Source organism: Mauremys mutica, unplaced genomic scaffold, assembly GCF_020497125.1.
Source record: "Mauremys mutica isolate MM-2020 ecotype Southern unplaced genomic scaffold, ASM2049712v1 Super-Scaffold_100084, whole genome shotgun sequence".
Lineage (NCBI taxonomy): Eukaryota > Metazoa > Chordata > Testudines > Geoemydidae > Mauremys > Mauremys mutica.
The window spans coordinates 574,526-593,747 of NW_025423260.1; the positions used below are offsets into that span (position 1 = coordinate 574,526).

Consider the following 19,222-nt stretch of genomic DNA (forward strand, 5'->3'; position numbering starts at 1 on the left):
CCGAGTATCTGGTGATCCGGGCTGGACCCCAGAGGGGGACACATTGAAGAAACTCAAGGGTTAAGGTGGCTGCTGTAGCTCAGAGGAGGGTCCTTGAGTTCCAGCAGGCTGGTGAGTTTGGTCACTAACATCCAGCTGCCAAATGCAAAACTCCCTCTTCCTTGTGGCAGGTGGCAACAAGGAGACTCACAGCCCTCAGCACCCCGAGAGGGTCACAATGTGTCTCTATGTTGATCCACCTGTCAAATTCACACAGGGAAAGCTCCCGATAGCACAAAACTCTGCCCTATGAAATCATGGAACATGTGCTCTTCGCTCTGTGAAAGCATGTAAAGAATCCAAGCACTGGAGGACAGGGTTTGGGTCTAGAGCGACCTAGACAAATTGGAAGATTGGGCCAAAAGAAATCTGAGGAGGTTCAACAAGGAGAAGTGCAGAGTCCTGCACTTAGGACGGAAGAATCCCAGGCACTGCCACAGACTGGGGACTGACTGAGTGAGGGGGGTTTAATAGCAGCCTTCAACTACCTGAAAGAGCAGCATTGTGGGTTTTCTCCTTGCCACTTTTTCTGGGCTGGGCAGGCACCCTGGAGGCCTTTCTAGAAGAGAATTGGGAACTGAGTTAGAAAAACCAATGTGAAAACCAGAACCTCAGGTTTAGACTCATTTATTTATAATATTAAATCTTCAATTCTAGTGTCACAGTCAATGCACATGGGAGAAGCATCTTGTGTTTCATTCCTTATGTCCTAGTCCCATCGTGTGGCTATTTCTTTTTCTTCCTTTCTGTTAAAAGCTTTGGTGTTTTGCACAGAAACATTATTTCCCCAGGAGAGACCCAGGATTGCGGCTGCATTCCTGTGCCAAACAGTCACTGGAAGGGAGCAGACAAAGGCCTTTAGGACGAGGCATCTGTCACTGTCAAAAGATCATCTCCCTCCTGCAGGTCACTGGCAGCCTGAATTTGTTCCTTATCCTCCCAGAGTCTGGGGGCTGGAATCAGCACTACCCAGCCCCTCCGTATGTAGCAGGAACAAACACAAACCTGGTCTTTAAAACAAGCTGTCCCCTTCCTTCTCAGGGAAGATTTTTCTGTGATTGAAGTTGAGCTTCAGTTCCCCTCTCCTGGGGCGGGGCTGGTGTGGGGCCAGCTCCCAATGAGCTCTGTTTTCACCTTTGCCCCCTTTCAGTCACTCTGGGATCCTAACTCTGCTCCCAGCTGTCAGGCAGCTTCCAGCCCATCCACCCTGCTCACTAACTCTGTGGTCATGTGTCACTCCCTCTGCCAGCACTCACAGCCTGCAGGAAAGCTACTCCTGCCAGATGCATTGGTGGTATAGTGGTGTGCATAGGTGCTTTCTAAGCACTTCATCTGGGTTTTATTCCCAGCCAATGCAATAATGGCTTTTCTCTTTTGTTGTTTCCTCATCTGGAAGTGGTACAATTTCAGTCACATTGTGTTACAATCACATTATCTATAGAATGAAACAATAAATGTGTCAAAGTCCAGCAGGTCATACAGGATGGAGGCACACAAGGGGCTGGAATGTGTCATCTGAGAAAGACAGAACACTTGGAAACCTGCATCTCCCCTCCCCTGGCCTTGCGTGTTATGATTCCAGCTGCGTGAGCTGTTTGTAGGATGTTCCGGCATGATGGGGAAATGAAGTTTTGAGTCAGTTTTTGCTCCTGCAGATTCCTTTGCTGTTACAATTATAATGACATGAACAAAAGGGAGGAAAAATAAACATAAACCCCAAGTTGCAATACAGGTGGGGAAAAGGACAATCACGGTTAAGCCAAACACGTCAAAATAAAAATTAATACAAAAAAGGGGAGGGGGGAAGAGATCAGGTATGTGGAGATCCCCTTGATATTTCAACGCACACTGTTAGAATCAAAGTTCAGACTTGACACTGGAAAACCCGCAACTACCTGTCTCTGAACACCTGTGATGAGCAAGATGGAGTTGGGACACCTGTTCTGCTTCAATCATTTATTGTCTCTCTGTTCTCTCCTTCTCCCCACAATTCCTCGTCTCCAGTGTCTCTGCCTTTCTCCTCTTGCTCCCTCTCCCCTGCCCTTTCCAGGAACTCACACTCTACAGCATTTAGGACAAGCCAGAGCTCCCATGTTCTGCACATGAGCCTGTGTCAGAGGACATGGGACCCAGGTCAGAACCAGTCACCGGATCAATATGTCCCTTTATGGGCGACTTCTCTGCTTACTCTGCAATTTACACACACCCCCACTGAAGGGGATGGGGTACAGCTCTGACTGAGAGGCCTCACAGGAGAAACTTCAGCCCAAAGACAAATTTGTGTGAAATGCTGAGAAGTGAAGAGCCCCCTTCCCCTCCCCCAAAGCCCCAGAACTCTAGTGTCACCCCCATGGCACCAACACAGGGAACCCAGTGAGATGGGGTTACAGAATACAAGGGGGGAGGGAGCAGGGGAGAGAGTTGACAGGGAGTCTCTCTCTTTCCTTCTCTCTTCACTTTCTGTTCTTCTCTTTCCTTCCAGGAACTGCAGTCACAACAGGGAGGGGTTTGTCTCTTTATTAGGGATCCCTCTGTGTCACGGACGCTGCAAAAGTAATAGATTCTGTGGCTTCTGCAGTGGCCTCTGTGGCTAACTCCGTGGCTGCCCCAGCAGCTGGCCTGGGGGCAGCTTGAGCAGTGGTGCCAAGGGTGGCAGCAGCAGCCACAGCTTAGTGGCTCCTGGCACCTGTCCCGAGGGCTGGCCTCTGGGGCTCCCCTCACCTGGCAGCATCTGGAGTGGCAGTGGGTCCCTGGGGCTTCTCCCCCTGTACATGGTGCCACGGGCCCCCCTGGACTCCCTGTGCCCACAGCTGGTGCCACGGACCCCTGGGCCTCCCTCCCCATGATTCAATGAGGGGTATTTATGGTATAAGTCATGGCCGGGTCATGGGCAATGAGCTTTTGGTTTTTGCCCGTGATCTGTCCATGACATTTACTAAAAAAACCTGGGATTAAATCTTCGCCTTCCTCATTATCGATCAAATAAATCGAAACGCCTCCACCTGCAAGTGGATTTAGCCCAGGACCGTCAGAGTCAGCAGCTGTTACGCCCCCACGGAGCTCTCTGGTCAGGTGTCCTAGCGCTGGAAGCCTCCTGTTTAGATCCTAAAATAGTGTTTTTGCACCAGGGGGGGCTGAAATTTTGGACTGGACATTGTAGCTCCACCGTTATTTTACTGAATTGCTTCAAAACAGCAAGTCAGGAAAGTCTCCTAAGTGCCAGGCTCTCTGCCATGGAAACAGCTGCCCCTGCTCTGCAGGGGTCTGTGCGTTCCACCCAGCAACGCACACACCTGCTCCGCACTGAAGGGGGGTCAGACAGCGACAGGGTTGGTAACACAAATACTTCAGACTATTAACTCCAGGTCCCTTCCTTTCTTTAACCCAGGATGTGCCAGTCACCTGGTAACCATGGCGTTATCTTCACCTTAAAATACCTCTCCTCCACCCCCTGCCCCCCTGCAGCCAGCCCCTGTCTCCAGCCAGCCCCGCACACCCTGGCTCCAGCCAACCCCTGCTGCACCCCCCTGCCCTGCCTGCAGCCAGCCCCTCTCTGCAGCCAGCTCTGCACCCCCTGCCCTGCCTCCAGCCAGCCCCGCACCCCCTACCCTGCCCACAGCCAGCCCTTGTCTGCAGCCAGCCCCGCACCCCTTGCCCTGCCTGCAGCCAGACCCTACCTCCAATCAGCCCCTGCCCTGCCTCCAGCCAGCCCCATGGCCACTGGTGCCCTGCAGTTCCCAGGGCAGTAACCCTGCACACCTGCTTCAATGAGGGGGGCAGGGAGCAGCTGGGACCCACACATGTGCACACCCGAGGATGACCAGACAGCAAGTGTGAAAAATCAGGACAGGGAGTGGGGGTGGGGTGGGGAATAGGATCCTAGATAAGAAAAAGACCCCAAAATTGGGACATCTGGTCACCCTAGCACACCCCCAGGACTCCTGAGTTCCATTGCTGGGTTTCCTATTGATTCCACTGCTGGTTGTTTTCCTTTTCCTGGGGGACTCTGGGCAAGTTGCTCCCCCCTCTAGGGCTCTGTCCCCAGCAGGCAAATGGGGATTTCGTACCTTCCCGCTATTGGAAAGTGCTGGGAGAATCCCCCAGCCAAAGCTGCTCTGACAGCGCTAAGCAGCATCTGACCATTCAAGGTCGGAGCGCACGGCCCAGGAGGAGGAGTGTCTGGCTCTGGGGTTTCACTTCAGCCCAGTCTAGAGAGAGGGGCCCAGCCATGGGGTTTGGCTCAAGAAGACCAAGTCTCCAATTTGTTACGGGCGTTTTGAATTCCAGTCCTGTGCTCCAAAGTGCTTGGTGTCAGTTGCACATTTTAGAAGCAGGCTCTCCACTCCATTTTCCAAATCATTCATGAAACTATTGAATAGTACCGGACCCCGGACTGATCCCTGCCGGACTCACTAGGTGCACCCTCTCTGTCGGGCAGCCAAACCTGGAGAAGGGCCCTTGGAGTCTGGGCTTTCAACCAGCTCTGCACCCACATGACACTGATTGCAGCTGGACCGCATTTCCCTCGTTTGCTTGTGAGAATGTCCTGCGGGACTGTGTCAAAAGCCTTAGTAACCCCCGAGATACATCCCACCTACTATTCATCCACCTCCACTAGGTCTGGAACCCTGCCAAAGAAGGAAAGAGGCTGGGTTTGGGATGATTTGTTCTTGACAAATCCATGCTCACTTGTCCTAAGAACCAAATTATCCTGTAGGTGCTGCTGACAAACTGTTTAAGAATGTATTCCAGGATCTCTCCAGCTATGGAAGTGAGGCTGGCTAGTCTGTAAGGCCCAGAGGTCTATTTGTTCCCCTTTGAAAGATAGGTCCTGTCTTGTTCATGGATGGGAAGATGTTCTTTTTCAGGGATCTCAGACGAGAACTGGGGCACAACACCTGGTTTGTTAAGGCCACAAAAATGGAGGCAGGAACCTCTTCTCTCCTGCTGGCAAAGAACCCCAGGTACCTAAAAGATAGAGACTCACATCCCTGAATGGGCTTTAAGAAAGGCAATGGTTAAAAATTTTGACCCCGACCATTTCTTGTTTCCGCAGACTAGACATTTTAGCAAATTTTAGAATTCCTTGGTGCTAAACACCGTGAAACTCCCCTTTCTCCTTCACACAGGGCTTTATCGCCCCTTATCTCACTCAGGCTCACAACTGCTCAGAGCTCGGGAACTGTCCCTGTTCCCATTGGGCAGATGGGGAGGAGCCTGAGGTATAGAGAAGGGAAGTGACCTGTCACCAGATGAATCAGACTGAACAGGTTTCACACCTCGAGGAGGCGCTTACCTTCTAAACAGGGACGGCTGTTTTCTAGTAAAATCACTACAAGGGAAGGAGAAAACTCGAAAGAGGTTCCTCCTGGCGCTCACGTCCGTGAACCCAAATACTCTCTCAGTCCTCAGAGAGAGACCTGGAGAAGGAGACTTGCTGAAGCAAAGCCACAGGGGTCTCTGAGGTCTCCCTGGCCCCTCGCCCCTCTCCTGCCTGGCTGATGTCAGCATCTCTCTGTGAGGTCACCACCACCCCACCACCTTTGACCAATAGGCTGAGGTCCTGCAAAAGGCCTTTGTGATGTTACTGCCACACCCCTCCCTTGCTGTGCCAATGTCCTGCCCCTGGCCAGGCACTTTGCAGGTTTGAGCTGCTCCCTGGGGATCACCTCACTCAAGGAGCGTTCGTTCTAGGCAGCAAGCCGGCTAGACAGGGAAACATCAGACGCTGCTCCCAATGCTACACTCGGTTTTTCAGAAATTAGTCGACTTTATGGCCAGAAGAGACCATTAGAGCATCTAATCTGACCCCCTGCATATCACAGGCCTCCTGTATGACACAAGAGCTATTTTTGGGGCAAACACATTCCAGAAAGGCATCTAGTCTTCATGAAATGACATCAGGAGATGGAGAAACCATCACTTTCCTTGGTAGCTTGTTCCTGTGGTGAATCATCCTCGCTGTTGAATATTTGTGCCTTAGTTGTAATATGAATTTGTCTCTTTTCATCTTCCAGCCATTGGGTTTGTTAGCCCTTTCTCTGCTCGATTCAAGAGCCCTTTAATATCCAAACTTTTCTCTCCCTGAAGGCACTTCAACACTTCAATGAAGTCACCTTTCAATCTTCTTTTGATCAGCTAAGCAGGTTGAGCTCTTTCAATAGCTCCCTAGAAGGCATTTTTCTCCAGCCCTCAGAACATTTGGTGGCTCTTTTCTGCCCCAGCTCCAATTTCACAACATCTTTTTCAAATGAGGACACCAAAACTGGAGGCAGTATTCCAGTATCAGTCTCATTGATGCCGTGTCACCTCCTGTGACGTTATTGACATAATCTGCAACCGTATAGATCACCGTTGCGACCGCTGTTCTATTTGTAGCCAATATTGTAGAAAGGTTGTAGCGTAAGGGGTCTATGGAGAGGTTCTGATTGGCTGATTATAATTATGCTATTTCTAGATGTGTATCATTTTTATAGTTGACGTTATGAATTCCTGCTCATTTCCCCACTGGCTGGAGCATGGCTAGAGTGTGTCTGTGGTTAATGATGTTGCTATAGATTGTTCGTTTCCTGCCTTGGCAATTCAGACAGTCCCTTTTCCCAACATATCTCCAGCACATCATTAGTTCCAATAACAGGGGCAGCTTTTGTCTGGGGCACTGAGATTTTTTGGGGAGTTGGTGGCTCCTTTCTTTCCTCACCCTGGAGTAAACTCATAAGAACATAAGAACATAAGAAAGGCCGTACTGGGTCAGACCAAAGGTCCATCTAGCCCAGTATCTGTCTACCGACAGTGGCCAATGCCAGGTGCCCCAGAGGGAGTAAACCTAACAGGCAATGATCAAGTGATCTCTCTCCTGCCATCCATCTCCATCCTCTGACGAACAGAGGCTAGGGACACCATTCTTACCCATCCTGGCTAATAGCCATTTATGGACTTAGCCACCATGAATTTATCCAGTCCCCTTTTAAACATTGTTATAGTCCTAGCCTTCACAACCTCCTCAGGTAAGGAGTTCCACAAGTAGACTGTGCGCTGCGTGAAGAAGAACTTCCTTTTATTTGTTTGAAACCTGCTGCCTATTAATTTCATTTGGTGACCCCTAGTTCTTGTATTATGGGAATAAGTAAATAACTTTTCCTTATCCACTTTCTCAACATCACTCATGATTTTATATACCTCTATCATATCCCCCCTTAGTCTTCTCTTTTCCAACCTTAGTCTTCTCTTTTCCAACTAGCTTTTTATTCCATGGTTCATGTTTTATGGAATACCAACATCAGCATGAAGAAAGAGGAGAGTGAATATCTCACTGCCAGGGCTGAAGGTGGCCACGTCCCCTCTGTCTGACCGTTGCCATTGCAGGAGAGAAGGTTTCAATGGAATCGAATGCCCTGGCTCAGACAAGAGACACAGGGAGGTTTTGCTGTTCATGGATCCATGCAAAGGAAATTGTGTCTCTGTGTGAAACTGAGGAGGGACATGAAACGCCCACAGGGTGGCGCAGTGCCCTAAGCTAAGGCAGGAGGGGGAAGGAATGGGGCTGAGGAATGACTGAAGTGGACTCACCTTGGATTGAAATGACATTTGTTTGTGTCGGGCAGTGAGAAATGTGACATTAATTCAGATGCAGGGTTGAGGCTTCTTTAGCTCCTTGTAGAACTTGAACTTGATTTCCCAGAAGGGAGAAAGGGAAAGTCTGGGGCGGCCATTAGTCCCTGGCTGGGTCTCCTGGGCAGTGGAAAACATCCCTTGTTTGGCCCTGCCAAGGGGATCGTGGAGGCTGAGACGCCCCTCGGCTTGGATCAAAGGGGGAGTTGGATGGAATTTATCACACAACCCTCCCTGCTCCCCAGAGCCCCACGGGGAGAAGCTAGAGAAGGGGGAGTCATTCCTCCCCTGCGCTCCCAGAAGAGCTGCTAGCAGGGCCGCCCAGAGGGGGGGGGGCAAAGGAGGCAATTTGCCCCAGGCTCTGGGTCTTGCAGGGGCCCCCACAAGCAGGAGCGTCGCTGGGGGGAGCAATGGGGCTGCCACTCCCCCACTGAGCACATTCCCCCAAAATGGCGCCTTAGTAGGAATTTGGAATAAGGTGGAAAGATCTGGAATTTCCCCCCCACACACACACACCTCCTGGGGTGGCAGGGGGTGCAGGTGGAGGGGCAGAGCCCAGGACTGGGGTGGTGGTGGGGGGTGTCGGTGGGGGAGCAGTAGGGGGGAAAGGGCGGAGCCAAGAGCTGGGGCAGCATAGGTTATGTGGGGGGCAGAGCCCAGGGCTGGGGTGGCAGGGAGGTGCAGTGGGGAGCCCAGGGCTTGGGTGGGGCAGCCAAAAAATTTTTTGCTTGGGACGGCAAAAAACCTAGAGCCGGCCCTGCCTCCACACACTGTGAGGTAGGTAGGAGCGGATCCTTATAATCCCTACTTGAAAGAGGGAGAAGCTGAGGCTGAGAAAGGAGAATTGACTTGTCTGAGGACACACAGCCAGTCAGTGGCAGAGTTGGGAATAGGACCCAAGAGCCCTGATTTTCAAACTAACCATCGGATCTTGAATTTCAGACACTGAATGACCTGAATAAAGTGCTCTCAGATGAGCTCCAGACCAACAACCGTGCACAGGAATTATTCAGCAAGTATTTGAGGAGAACTGCAATGTTAGAGAGAATCATGAACTGCTCAGAGACCATTAATGCAGAGAAGCAGCAAAATTCGTCAAACATAGAACGGGTTCTGACTTATTTCCTTGGTCTTGAAAGAGAACAAGGACCTGAGTCTCCTCCCTGTCAATAACCCCCTGCTGAGCCAATCAGGGTAGAGACTGAGGACGGGAGGCTGAGGGTTCTCACCAGAGAGCCCAAAGGATGGCCCAGGTCATTGGTGGGGATCAAATAAAATTCAGAATAAAATTCTGCCTCCTTAAGCTTGTGTTTTCCATCCCTAGAATTCAACTGTCACCAGATGGATCAGACTGAACAGGTTTCAAACCTCAAGGAGGCTCTTACCTTCTAAACAGGGACGGCTGTTTTCTAGTAAAATCACTAAAAGGGAAGGAGAAAACTCGAAAGAGGTTCCTCCTGGTGCTCACGTCCGTGAACCCGAATACTCTCTCAGTCCTCAAAGAGAGACCTGGAGAAAGAGACTTGCTGAAGCAAAGCCACAGGGGTCTCTGAGGTTTCCCTGGCCCCTCGCCCCTGTCCTGCCTGGCTGATGTCAGCATCTCTCTGTGAGGTCACCACCTCCCCACCAATAGTTTGTGGTCCTGCAAAAGGCCTTTGTGATGTCACTGCCACACCCCTCCCTTGCTGGCCTAATGTCCTGCCCCAGGCCAGGCACTTTGGAGGTTTGAGCTACTCCCTGTGGATCACCCCACTCAAGGAGCGTTCGTTCTAGGCAGCAAGCCAGCTAGACAGGAAAACATCAGACGCTGCTCCCAATGCTACACGCAGTTTTTCAGAAATTTGTCGACTTTACGGCCAGAAGAGACCATTAGAGCATCTAATCTGACCCCCTGCACAGGCCTCCTGTATGACACAATAGCAGGTGAGGGAGGGGGGCTGAGGAGGCGAGTGGGTGGGCAGTGGCGAGGGGGCAGGTGAGCCGGCAGAAAGCCAATATTCATAACTTCAACTACAAAAATGAAACACACCTAGAGATAGCATCATTATAATCAGCCAATCAGAACCTCTCCATAGACCCCTTACACGACAACCTTTCTACAATACTGTCTACAAATATAGAACAGTTGTCGCAACGGTGATCTATACAGTTACAGATTATGTCAGTAACGTCAAAGGAGGTGACACGGCATCATTGAGACTGATACTGGAATACTGCCTCCAGTTTTGGTGTCCTCGTTTGAAAAAGATGTTGTGAAATTGGAGCTGGGGCAGCAAAGAGCCAACAAAGGTTCTGAGGGCCGGAGAAAAATGCCTTCTAGTGAGCTACTGAAAGAGCTCAACCTGTTTAGCTGATCAAAAGAAGATTGAAAGGTGACTTCATTAAAGTGTTGAAGTGCCTTCAGGGAGAGAAAAGATTTGGGAATTAAAGGGCTCTTGAATCAAGCAGAGAAAGGCATAACAAGACCCAATGGCTGGAAGATGAAAAGAGACAAATTCATATTACAACAAAGGCACAAATATTCAACAGCGAGGATGATTCACCACAGGAACAAGCTACCAAGGAAAGTGGTGGATTCTCCATCTCTTGATGTCATTTCATCTAGACTAAATGCCTTTCTGGAATGTATTTGCCCCCAAAGTAGCTATTGTGCCATACAGGAGGCCTGTGATATGCAGGGGGTCAGATTAGATGCTCTAATGGTCTCTTCTGGCCATAAAGTCGACTAATTTCTGAAAAACTGAGTGTAGCATTGGGAGCAGCGTCTGATGTTTCCCTGGCTAGGCGGCTTGCTGCCTAGAACGAACGCTCCTTGAGTGGGGTGATCCACAGGGAGCAGCTCAAACCTGCAAAGTGCCTGGCCAGGGGCAGGACATTGGCACAGCAAGGGAGGGGCGTGGCAGTGACATCACAAAGGCCTTTTGCAGGACCTCAGCCTATTGGTCGAAGGTGGTGGGGAGGTGGTGACCTCACAGAGAGATGCTGACATCAGCCAGGCAGGACTGGGCGAGGGGCCAGGGAGACCTCAGAGACCCCTGTGGCTTTGCTCCAGCAAGTCTCCTTCTCCAGGTCTCTCTTTGAGGACTGAGAGAGTATTCGGGTTCCCGGACGTGAGCGCCAGGAGGAACCTCTTTCGAGTTTTCTTCTTCCCTTTTCGTGATTTTACTAGAAAACAGCCGTCCCTGTTTAGAAGGTAAGAGCCTCCTGGAGGTTTGAAACCTGTTCAGTCTGATCCATCCGGTGACAGTTGAATTCTAGGGATGGAAAACACGAGGTTAAGGAGGCAGAATTTTATTCCGCACCTGTGATTTTGTCTCTTAGAATCACTGGGGACATAAGGGTTTGTCCTTTTTGTTTCACCTCTTGCTCCATCCACTGTCTGATCCCTCTTTTCTCTTCGTCTCTTGCTTCCTTTGTCCTTTCTCCTGTTCCCCTCCCAAAATCAGGTTTTTTTCTCCTGCTGATAACAGCTCACGTTAACTGATCACTCTTGTTATAGTGTGTATGGCAACACCCATTTTTTTCACGTTCTCTGTGTGTGTATATATCTTCCTACTGAATTTTTAACTGCATGCATCCAATGAAGTGGGCTGTAGCCCACAAAAGCTTATGCTCAAATACATTTGTTAGTCTCTAAGGTGCCACATGTTCTCTTTGTTGATAAATTAATGGAGGTTAAGTCCATTAATGGATATTAGCCAGGCTATGTAAGGAATGGTGTCCCTAGCCTCTGTTTGTCAGAGAGTGGAGATGGATGGCAGGAGAGAGATCACTTGATCATTTCCGGTTAGGTTTACTCCCTCTTGGGCACCTGGCATTGGCCACTGTTGGCAGATAGGATATAGAGTTCGATGGACCTTTGGTCTGACCCAGTATGGCCGTTCTTACGTTCTTATGAAGGGAAGGGCACAGCCCCATGGCAGAGTTTCTGTAGTGTAGTGGTTATCACGTTTGTTTAACACGCAAAAGGTCCCTGGTTCGAAGCCAGGCAGAAACATGGTGGCTTCCTTTTCTCAGCTCCTAGTGGCCTGTCCCTGCTGTTGTAGGAACAGCAGTGATTTCTATGCTCAAAAGGTCTGTTATACTTCCCCTCCCCCTCGCTTTTGTCTCCTCTCCCTCTCTGAATGCCTGTGAAGTGGCTTTCCCCCTCCCCCTCCCGCTCTCTCCTGCAATGCTTGTGGGATGAATGGGCTGGTTGAAGATCAGAAGAGCTTCCAGATAGACAAGGTGTCTGGGACTCTCATTAGGCAGCACTCACACACCCAGAGCATGGACCCTGCATGGACACTGGCTGAGGTGGAGTGTGACCCACTGGATGCAGCCAAGTCATCTCCAGTCGCAGGCCATGAGGAGCAGGTCCTTAAAAGGGGAAGGGGCCCTGTGCTCAGCTGTGCTTTCACAATGCTGCCTAATGAGAGTCCCAGACACCTTGTCTATCTAGGAGCTCTTCTGCTCTTCCAGCTGTTCAGCCAGCCCCTTCATCCCACAAGCATTGCAAGAGGGCGGGGAGGGGGAAAGCCACTTCACAGGCATTCAGAGAGGGAGAGGAGACAAGCGGGGGGTGGGGGGAGTGTAACAGACCTTTTGGGCATACAGGTTATACGGAGCACACAGATCACTGCTGCTCCTACAACAGGGTAAGTTCTCAAGCAGCATGTTTCTTACTTTGCCCATCTGCCAATTTTGATAATTATCGATGGAAATATTTTGCCATTGGGTTGTGCCTTTACACAGAAATTGACATTTACCAACAAATAGGTAATTCTTCCAGTCCTGCCTAGTCTGCAGTTGATGGGTTTAGAGGGACACATTCACCCTCCCCACCCCCCATGCCAGGCCTGTGCTCTCAACTTCCCACACTGCTGGGATCCTTCCCTGGTCTCCGCTCAGACCTCTGCATCCCCTCCCCACACTGTCTAACTCCTCTGCTGGCAGGATCCCTTCCGGTTCCTTTCATTTCCTGTCTCCACTTTGGGGAAAAGCTCTGCACTGTTCCCACACCAGAAGTTGAACCCAGGCCCCCTGGGTGAAAACCAGGAATCCTGACCACTAGCCCATATGGGACTATTGGTGCATCTGACGAAGTGGGGATTCACCCACGAAAGCTCCTGCTCCAATACGTCTATTAGTCTATAAGGGGCCACAGGACTCTTTGCTGCTGTTATTACTACAACTCTCTAAGCCAACCCCTCATGAGCGCAGCAGGGACTAGCGTGACAGGATGTCCTGATTTTCGGGCCTTTTTCTTATCTAGGCTCCTATTACCCCCACTCCCTGTCCCGATTGTTCACATTTGCTGTCTGGCCACCCTAGCAGGGGCTGCACACAGGGCTGCATTAACCCTTCAGGTGCTGAGGTTTCCCTCACTCCATCCCCAGTGCCTGTGATCAGGAAACAGACATTAGGGCTCCCAGGTGCTGCACAGACGATGACTGACATCGGACCCCATATTGTGCAAGGTGCTGTACAATCCCTGGCCAACACTGGGACACCCAGGGGGTTCCCCTCAATTTATCTGAGCCTCTGCTGCCCAACTGCTTCTGACTCCATCTGGATCACCCAGGAGCCTTTCCTATCCACCTTTCCAAACAGTCCTTCTTTCCCTGCCCCCTAATTCTGCTTTCACACCCTGGGCCCATCTCCTCCCTTCGTTCCCTCTACCCCCGCCCCAGGTGATTAGAGATGGAGGCAACTTCAGCCACTGGAGCCAGCCCCCAGTGAGCGCTGCAGCCTGCCCGGGGGGTGTTTGCAGACACAGGAAGGGAGCTGCTGGGAGCGGTGGGTGCTGGGAAGTAGGAGGCAGGAGAACAAATCCCAGAGCGGGGGGCAGCTCCTGGGGGTGGGGCTCTGGCACAGGCCGGGGGCGGGGCAGCTCCCAGGGGCAGGGCTCTGGCACAGCCCGGGGGCGGGGCAGCTCCTGGGGGCGGGGCTCTGGCACAGCCCGGGGGTGGGGCGGCTCCTGGGGGCGGGGCTCTGGCACAGCCCGGGGGCGGGGCAGCTCCTGGGGACGGGGCTCTGGCACAGACGGGGGCGGGGCAGCTCCTGGGGGGGGGCTCTGGCACATTGTGACGCAGGAGCCCGGGCCCAGCAGCTGCTCCCTGGTGGCCACGTGCTGCCGGCAGCGCTGGAGCCGCCCGGGCCGGAGCGGAGCCGCTGTTCTCAGCTGCAGCAGGAGCTGCCCCTGGCCCCGCTGGGCTCCAGATCGGGACAGAGCCTGGGGCCCGGGGCTCCCCTGGCTGCGGCTGGTGGGGCGGGAGGGGAGAGGCCGGAGCTGCAGGCGGGGAAGGGCCGTGGGGCAGGCGGGGGGTTGATCGGTCTCTGGGCACCAGGGGAGCCCCGGGGCAGAGTGTGTGTGTGAGTGTCCCGGGCCCAGGCGTGCGCAGGGGGGGAGCCCGGCACCCCAATGCCCTGAGCCCCGGCTGGGGAAGCTGCTCCTCCCCCCTCCCATGGGGACTTCGGGGGGGGGAGGAAGCTGCGGCGGCTGCAGGCGGGTGCTCACCCCCCCCCGGGAATGACCCGCTGCCGGCAGCTTGTGGCGCCTCCTCCGTGGAGCTTTTCCCCGGGGTCAGCCTGGGCGCAGCTGTGATCAGCTGTTTGCTGGGCAGGCTCCGCTCAGCTGCTCCACCCCCCGCTCCTGGGGGGCTGAGTGAGCCCCCCCCAAACAGCCCCAGGAGTCGGTGGGGGGGGCGGGGCCAGCAGCAGCAGCAGCGCCTCCCCGCTCCCCTGGGGCTGCCCCGCCCCGCTCGGGCTGGGGGCTCTGCCAGGGCCCCCGCGTGAATCGCTGCTCCCTGCCCGCCAGGCTCGGCTCCGGCCACAGCAGCGGCGGGTGTCCCGGGGAGCCCAGCTGGGCTGGGGCAGGGGCAGGGGGAGGTTGGTGTGGGGAGGAGAAGCTCCAGATACCAGCAGAAGGGGCGGGGGGGGGAAGCCCCGGACCCTGGCAGAAGATGTGGGGCTGAAGCCCCCGGCTCGGGAGCCCCAGCCAGCTTAGTGGCGAAGGTTGCAGGGCTGAAGCCCTGACCCCCTTCTGTGTGGAGCTGGCCTGAGCCCCTCTCGCTCCCATCCCCCCTGTGGAGCTGGCTCTCACTCTCCGGCTGTGGAGAAATTCAGCCCAAATCTCCCCATGTTGGTATCTCCATCCCCCCCCCCATCACCCAGCCATGGATGGATTTAGCCCAGGAGGCAGGGTCACTGTTGGCCCCATCGGGTAGGCGGGATCTAGGGCACAACGAGGTGAAGTGAGTTTCCCAAGGCCAAGCAGGGAGTCTGTGGCAGAGCAGAGACTCAAACCCAGAACACCTGAGCCCGAGTCCTGTGCCTTAACCACTAGGCAACCTTCCCCCCGAAGGAGAGGGAACCTCCTCCTCCACTTTGAGTGGGTAGGAGCAGCCACTAGACAGAGCTGCCAGGAGGTGGGGAGGGGGGGTTGGATAGTTGGGGGGGTGATTAGTGGGTGGGGGGGTCTCTGGAGGGGGCGGTCAGGGGACAAGGAGCAGGGAGGTTGGATGGGTTGAGGGTTCAGGGGGTGGAGCGGGGTCGGGGCAGGCAGGGAGCAGAGGGAGTTGGATGGGTCGGGAGTTGTGGGGGTCCTGTCAGGGGCCAGGGAGCGGTTGGATGGGGCGTGGGAGTCCCGGGGGTCTGTCTGGGGTCGGGGGGGTGGATAAAGAGTTAGGGGGACAGGTAGGAGGTAAGCTCCTAGGGAGGCAGTTACAGTGGGGGGGTATCAGGAGGGGGCAGTCAGGGGACAAGGAGCAGGGGGGGTTGGGGGTTCTGGGGGGGGCAGGAAGTGGGAGGCAGTGGATGGGGTGGGGCTAGGGCAGGGCTCCCTGGGTGCACACCCTAATGAAATGTGCTGCACACGCCTATGGTCATGGGGGTGAGCTACTCACATCCTTTTCCGTTTTGTGCCATTTCTTTCCATCTCAAAACGTGAGAACAATTCTCTCTGGTTCTTCCCCTTCTCTCTCCCCTCCCCACATGTGGCTAGAAAACCCAAGGAGATTCCCTCATTTTCCCTAAAATTATTGACTCTCTAGTATCTTATTTTCCCTATTTTCTCCATAATTCTTCAATTCTCCTCAGCTTTGGGATGTGAACCCAGCCCGTTTTATCTGCAACAATTTGCCCTTGGGTAGGTGGGAATTTGCAGTCCTGTGTCATTCCCTGTGATGTTATTGATATAAACTGGGACCATATAGAACATGATTGCAACCAAGGTCTTATGTAAAGGGGGTCATATAAGGTGTCCAACACCAGGTTATGGGTTGCTGGTTATAATTATGGGGTCTATATGTATGTATCATTTTCTATCCTGTCTGTATTTCCAACTTATGCTGTGCTTCTGGGAGACATCCCAGACAAATTGGTGTTAGCTCTGCCTAGCATGTTTGATGACCCATTAAGGACCATCAGCTATTCAACTGACCCATTGAGAGAAGGCAGATACGCCTTGTAACTCAGCAAAGTATGCAGGGACTTGCCCATGTGACTCCAGACTCCATTTTGCTGTAATTTTCCACAGTAAGAACAAAGAGGTTCTTACACCTCGAAAAGCCTATAAAAGGCTGATGCCTCATCTCCATCTTGTATTCAATCCTGCTTCTTACCTCTGGAGGAACTTTGCTACAAACTGAAGCTCTGAACAAAGGACTGACTGACCCATCCCAGAGGACGATGTACTCCAGAGACTTGTTTTGACCCTGCAGTTTACTCCATCACTGCTACAAGCCTGAACGAAGAACTTTGCCATTACTGCATGTAATTGATTCCATTTAACCAATTCTAGCTCTCAGCTCTCTCTTTTTCCTTTTATGAATAAACCTTTAGATTTTAGAATCTAGAGGATTGGCAACAGCATGATTTGTGGGTAAGATCTGATTTGTATATTGACCTGGGTCTAGGGCTTGATTCCTTGGGATCGAGAGAACCGTTTTCTTTTATTGGGGTGTTGGTTTTCATAACCATTCCTCCGCAGGACGAGTGGCCCTGGTGGTGATACTGGCAGACTGGAGTGTCTAAGTTTCAGAGAAGGTGTATTCTATTTGCTACCCAAGATCCATAAACCTGGAAATCCTGGACACCCCATCATCTCAAACATTGGCACCTTAACAGCAGGATTGTCTGGCTATGTGGACTCTCTCCTCAGGCCCTATGCTACCAGCACTCCCAGCTATCTTCGAGACACCACTGACTTCCTGAAGAAACTATAATCCCTTGGTCATCTTCCAGAAAGCACCATTCTGGCCACTATGGATGTGGAAGCCCTCTACACCAACATTCCACACAAAGATGGACTACAAGCCGTCAGGAACCGTATCCCCGATAATATCACGGCAAACCTGGTGGCTGAACTTTGTGACTTTGTCCTCACCCACAACTATTTCACATTTGGGGACAATGTTTACCTTCAAGTCAGTGGCACTGCTATGGGTACCCGCATGGCCTCTCAGTATGCCAACATCTTTATGGCTGACTTAGAACAATGCTTCCTTAGCTCTCGTTCCCTAACGCCCCTACTCTACTTGCGCTACATTGATGACATCTTCATCATCTGGACTCATGGAAAAGAAGCCCTTGAGGAATTCCACTGTGATTTTAACAATTTCCATCCCACCATCAACCTCAGCCTAGACCAATCCACACAAGCGGTCCATTTCCTAGACACTACTGTGCTAATAAGCGATGGTCACATAAACACCACCCTATACCGGAAACTCGCTGACCGCTATACTTACCTACATGCCTCCAGCTTCCATCCCGGACACACCACACGATCCATTGTCTACAGCCAAGCTCTAAGATACAACCGTATTTGCTCCAATCCCTCAGACAGAGATAAACACCTACAAGATCTCTATCAAGCATTCTTAAAACTACAATACCCACCTGCTGAAGTGAAAAAACAGATTGACAGAGCCAGAAGAGTACCCAGAAGCCACCTACTACAGGACAGGCCTAACGAAGAAAATAACAGAACGCCACTAGCCATCACCTACAGCCCCCAACTAAAACCTCTCCAGCGCATCATCAAAGATCTACAACCTATCCTTAAAGATGATCTCTCACTCTCACAGATCTTGGGAGACAGGCCAGTCCTCGCTTACAGACAGCCTCCCAACCTGAAGCAAATACTCACCAGCAACCGCACACCATACAACATAAACACTAACCCAGGAACCTATCCTTGCAACAAAGCCTGATGCCATCTCTGTCCACATCTATTCAAGTGACACCATCATAGGACCTAATCACATCAGACATGCCATCAGGGGCTCGTACACCTGCACATCTACCAATGTGATATATGCCATCATGTGCCAGCAATGACCCTCTGCCATGTACATTGGCCAAACTGGACAGTCTCTACGCAAAAGAATAAATGGACACACATCTGACATGAGGAATCATAACATTCAAAAACCAGTGGGAGAACACTTCAACCTCTCTAACCACTCAGTGACAGACTTGAAGGTGGCAATTTTGCAACAAAAAAACTTCAAAAACAGACTCCAAAGAAAAACTGCTGAACTGGAATTAATATGCAAATTAGATACAATTAACTCTGGCCTAAACAGAGACTGGGAATGGTTGGGTCATTACACTAATTGAATCTAGTTCCCTATGTTAAGTTCTCCTCACACCTCCTATGGATCATCTTAATTACCACTTGAAAAAGTTTTTTCCTCCTGCTGATGATAGCTCATCTCAATTCATTAGACTTTTCCGGTTGGTATGCATACTTCCACCTTTTCATGTTCTCTGTATGTATAAATATCTCCTGTCTGTGTGTTCCATTCTATGCATCCGAAGAAATGAGCTGTAGCTCACACTAAAATAAATGTGTTAGTCTCTAAGGTGCCACAAGTACTCCTGTTCTTTTTGTGGAGGGTCTAAGGAAATTGCTTGTGTGACTTCTGGTTAGCCAGTGGTGTGAAACCAAACTCCTCTTTGGCTGGCTGGTTTGGTTTGCCTTACAGGTGGAAAAACCCCAGCCTAGGGCTGTAACTGCCCTGTTTAAGCAATTGGTCCTGAACTGGCACTCTCAGTTGGGTCCCGCCAGGACCGTATCGTCACACCCAACAAGCTACACTGAGGCAAAAACTACCCGAGCCTTCCATCCACTGGGGCTGTACGTGGCGTTGGCTGCTCAAGTTAGTGATCTTGGGGTAAAAAGGAAACTTTAGTTGTAGAGCAGATGCAGCCCAGGTGCAGGGGTTGGCATTAGCTTCCCCCTTGACCTGACCTAAACTCCATCACTGTTCCTAGTCTAAACAAACCCTGAGCATCACGGTTCTACTGTTCCCCCATTTCACAGCAATTGTTAGTCATCGAGTTCCCCCTTTAGGAACCAATTGTTTCATTCCCAGTTGCTCTGATGTTGGTTCAGGTTGTGCTGGGGAGCAGATATTTTTGCTACCATTTTCCTCACTTAAAATATATTGAACTATAAGAAAGTGCGGGAACAACGCAGGGATAGGGGAAAATGTCATTTCTCCTCTATAACAGCAGAAGAACATAGGGAATCCCTCTAATTTACCCTGATTCCTCATCACCATCCCAATCTCCCTTTTGTTCA

At 51.8% G+C, this 19,222-nt stretch overlaps 1 non-coding gene across 1 annotated transcript; it reads left to right on the forward strand.

Annotated features, from left to right (window-relative positions):
- Positions 1–11,574: 11,574 nt before the first annotated feature.
- Positions 11,575–11,647, forward strand: TRNAV-AAC. The gene has a single exon. It is a non-coding gene; the product is annotated as a tRNA-Val (tRNA).
- The last annotated feature ends 7,575 nt before the right edge of the window (positions 11,648–19,222 follow it).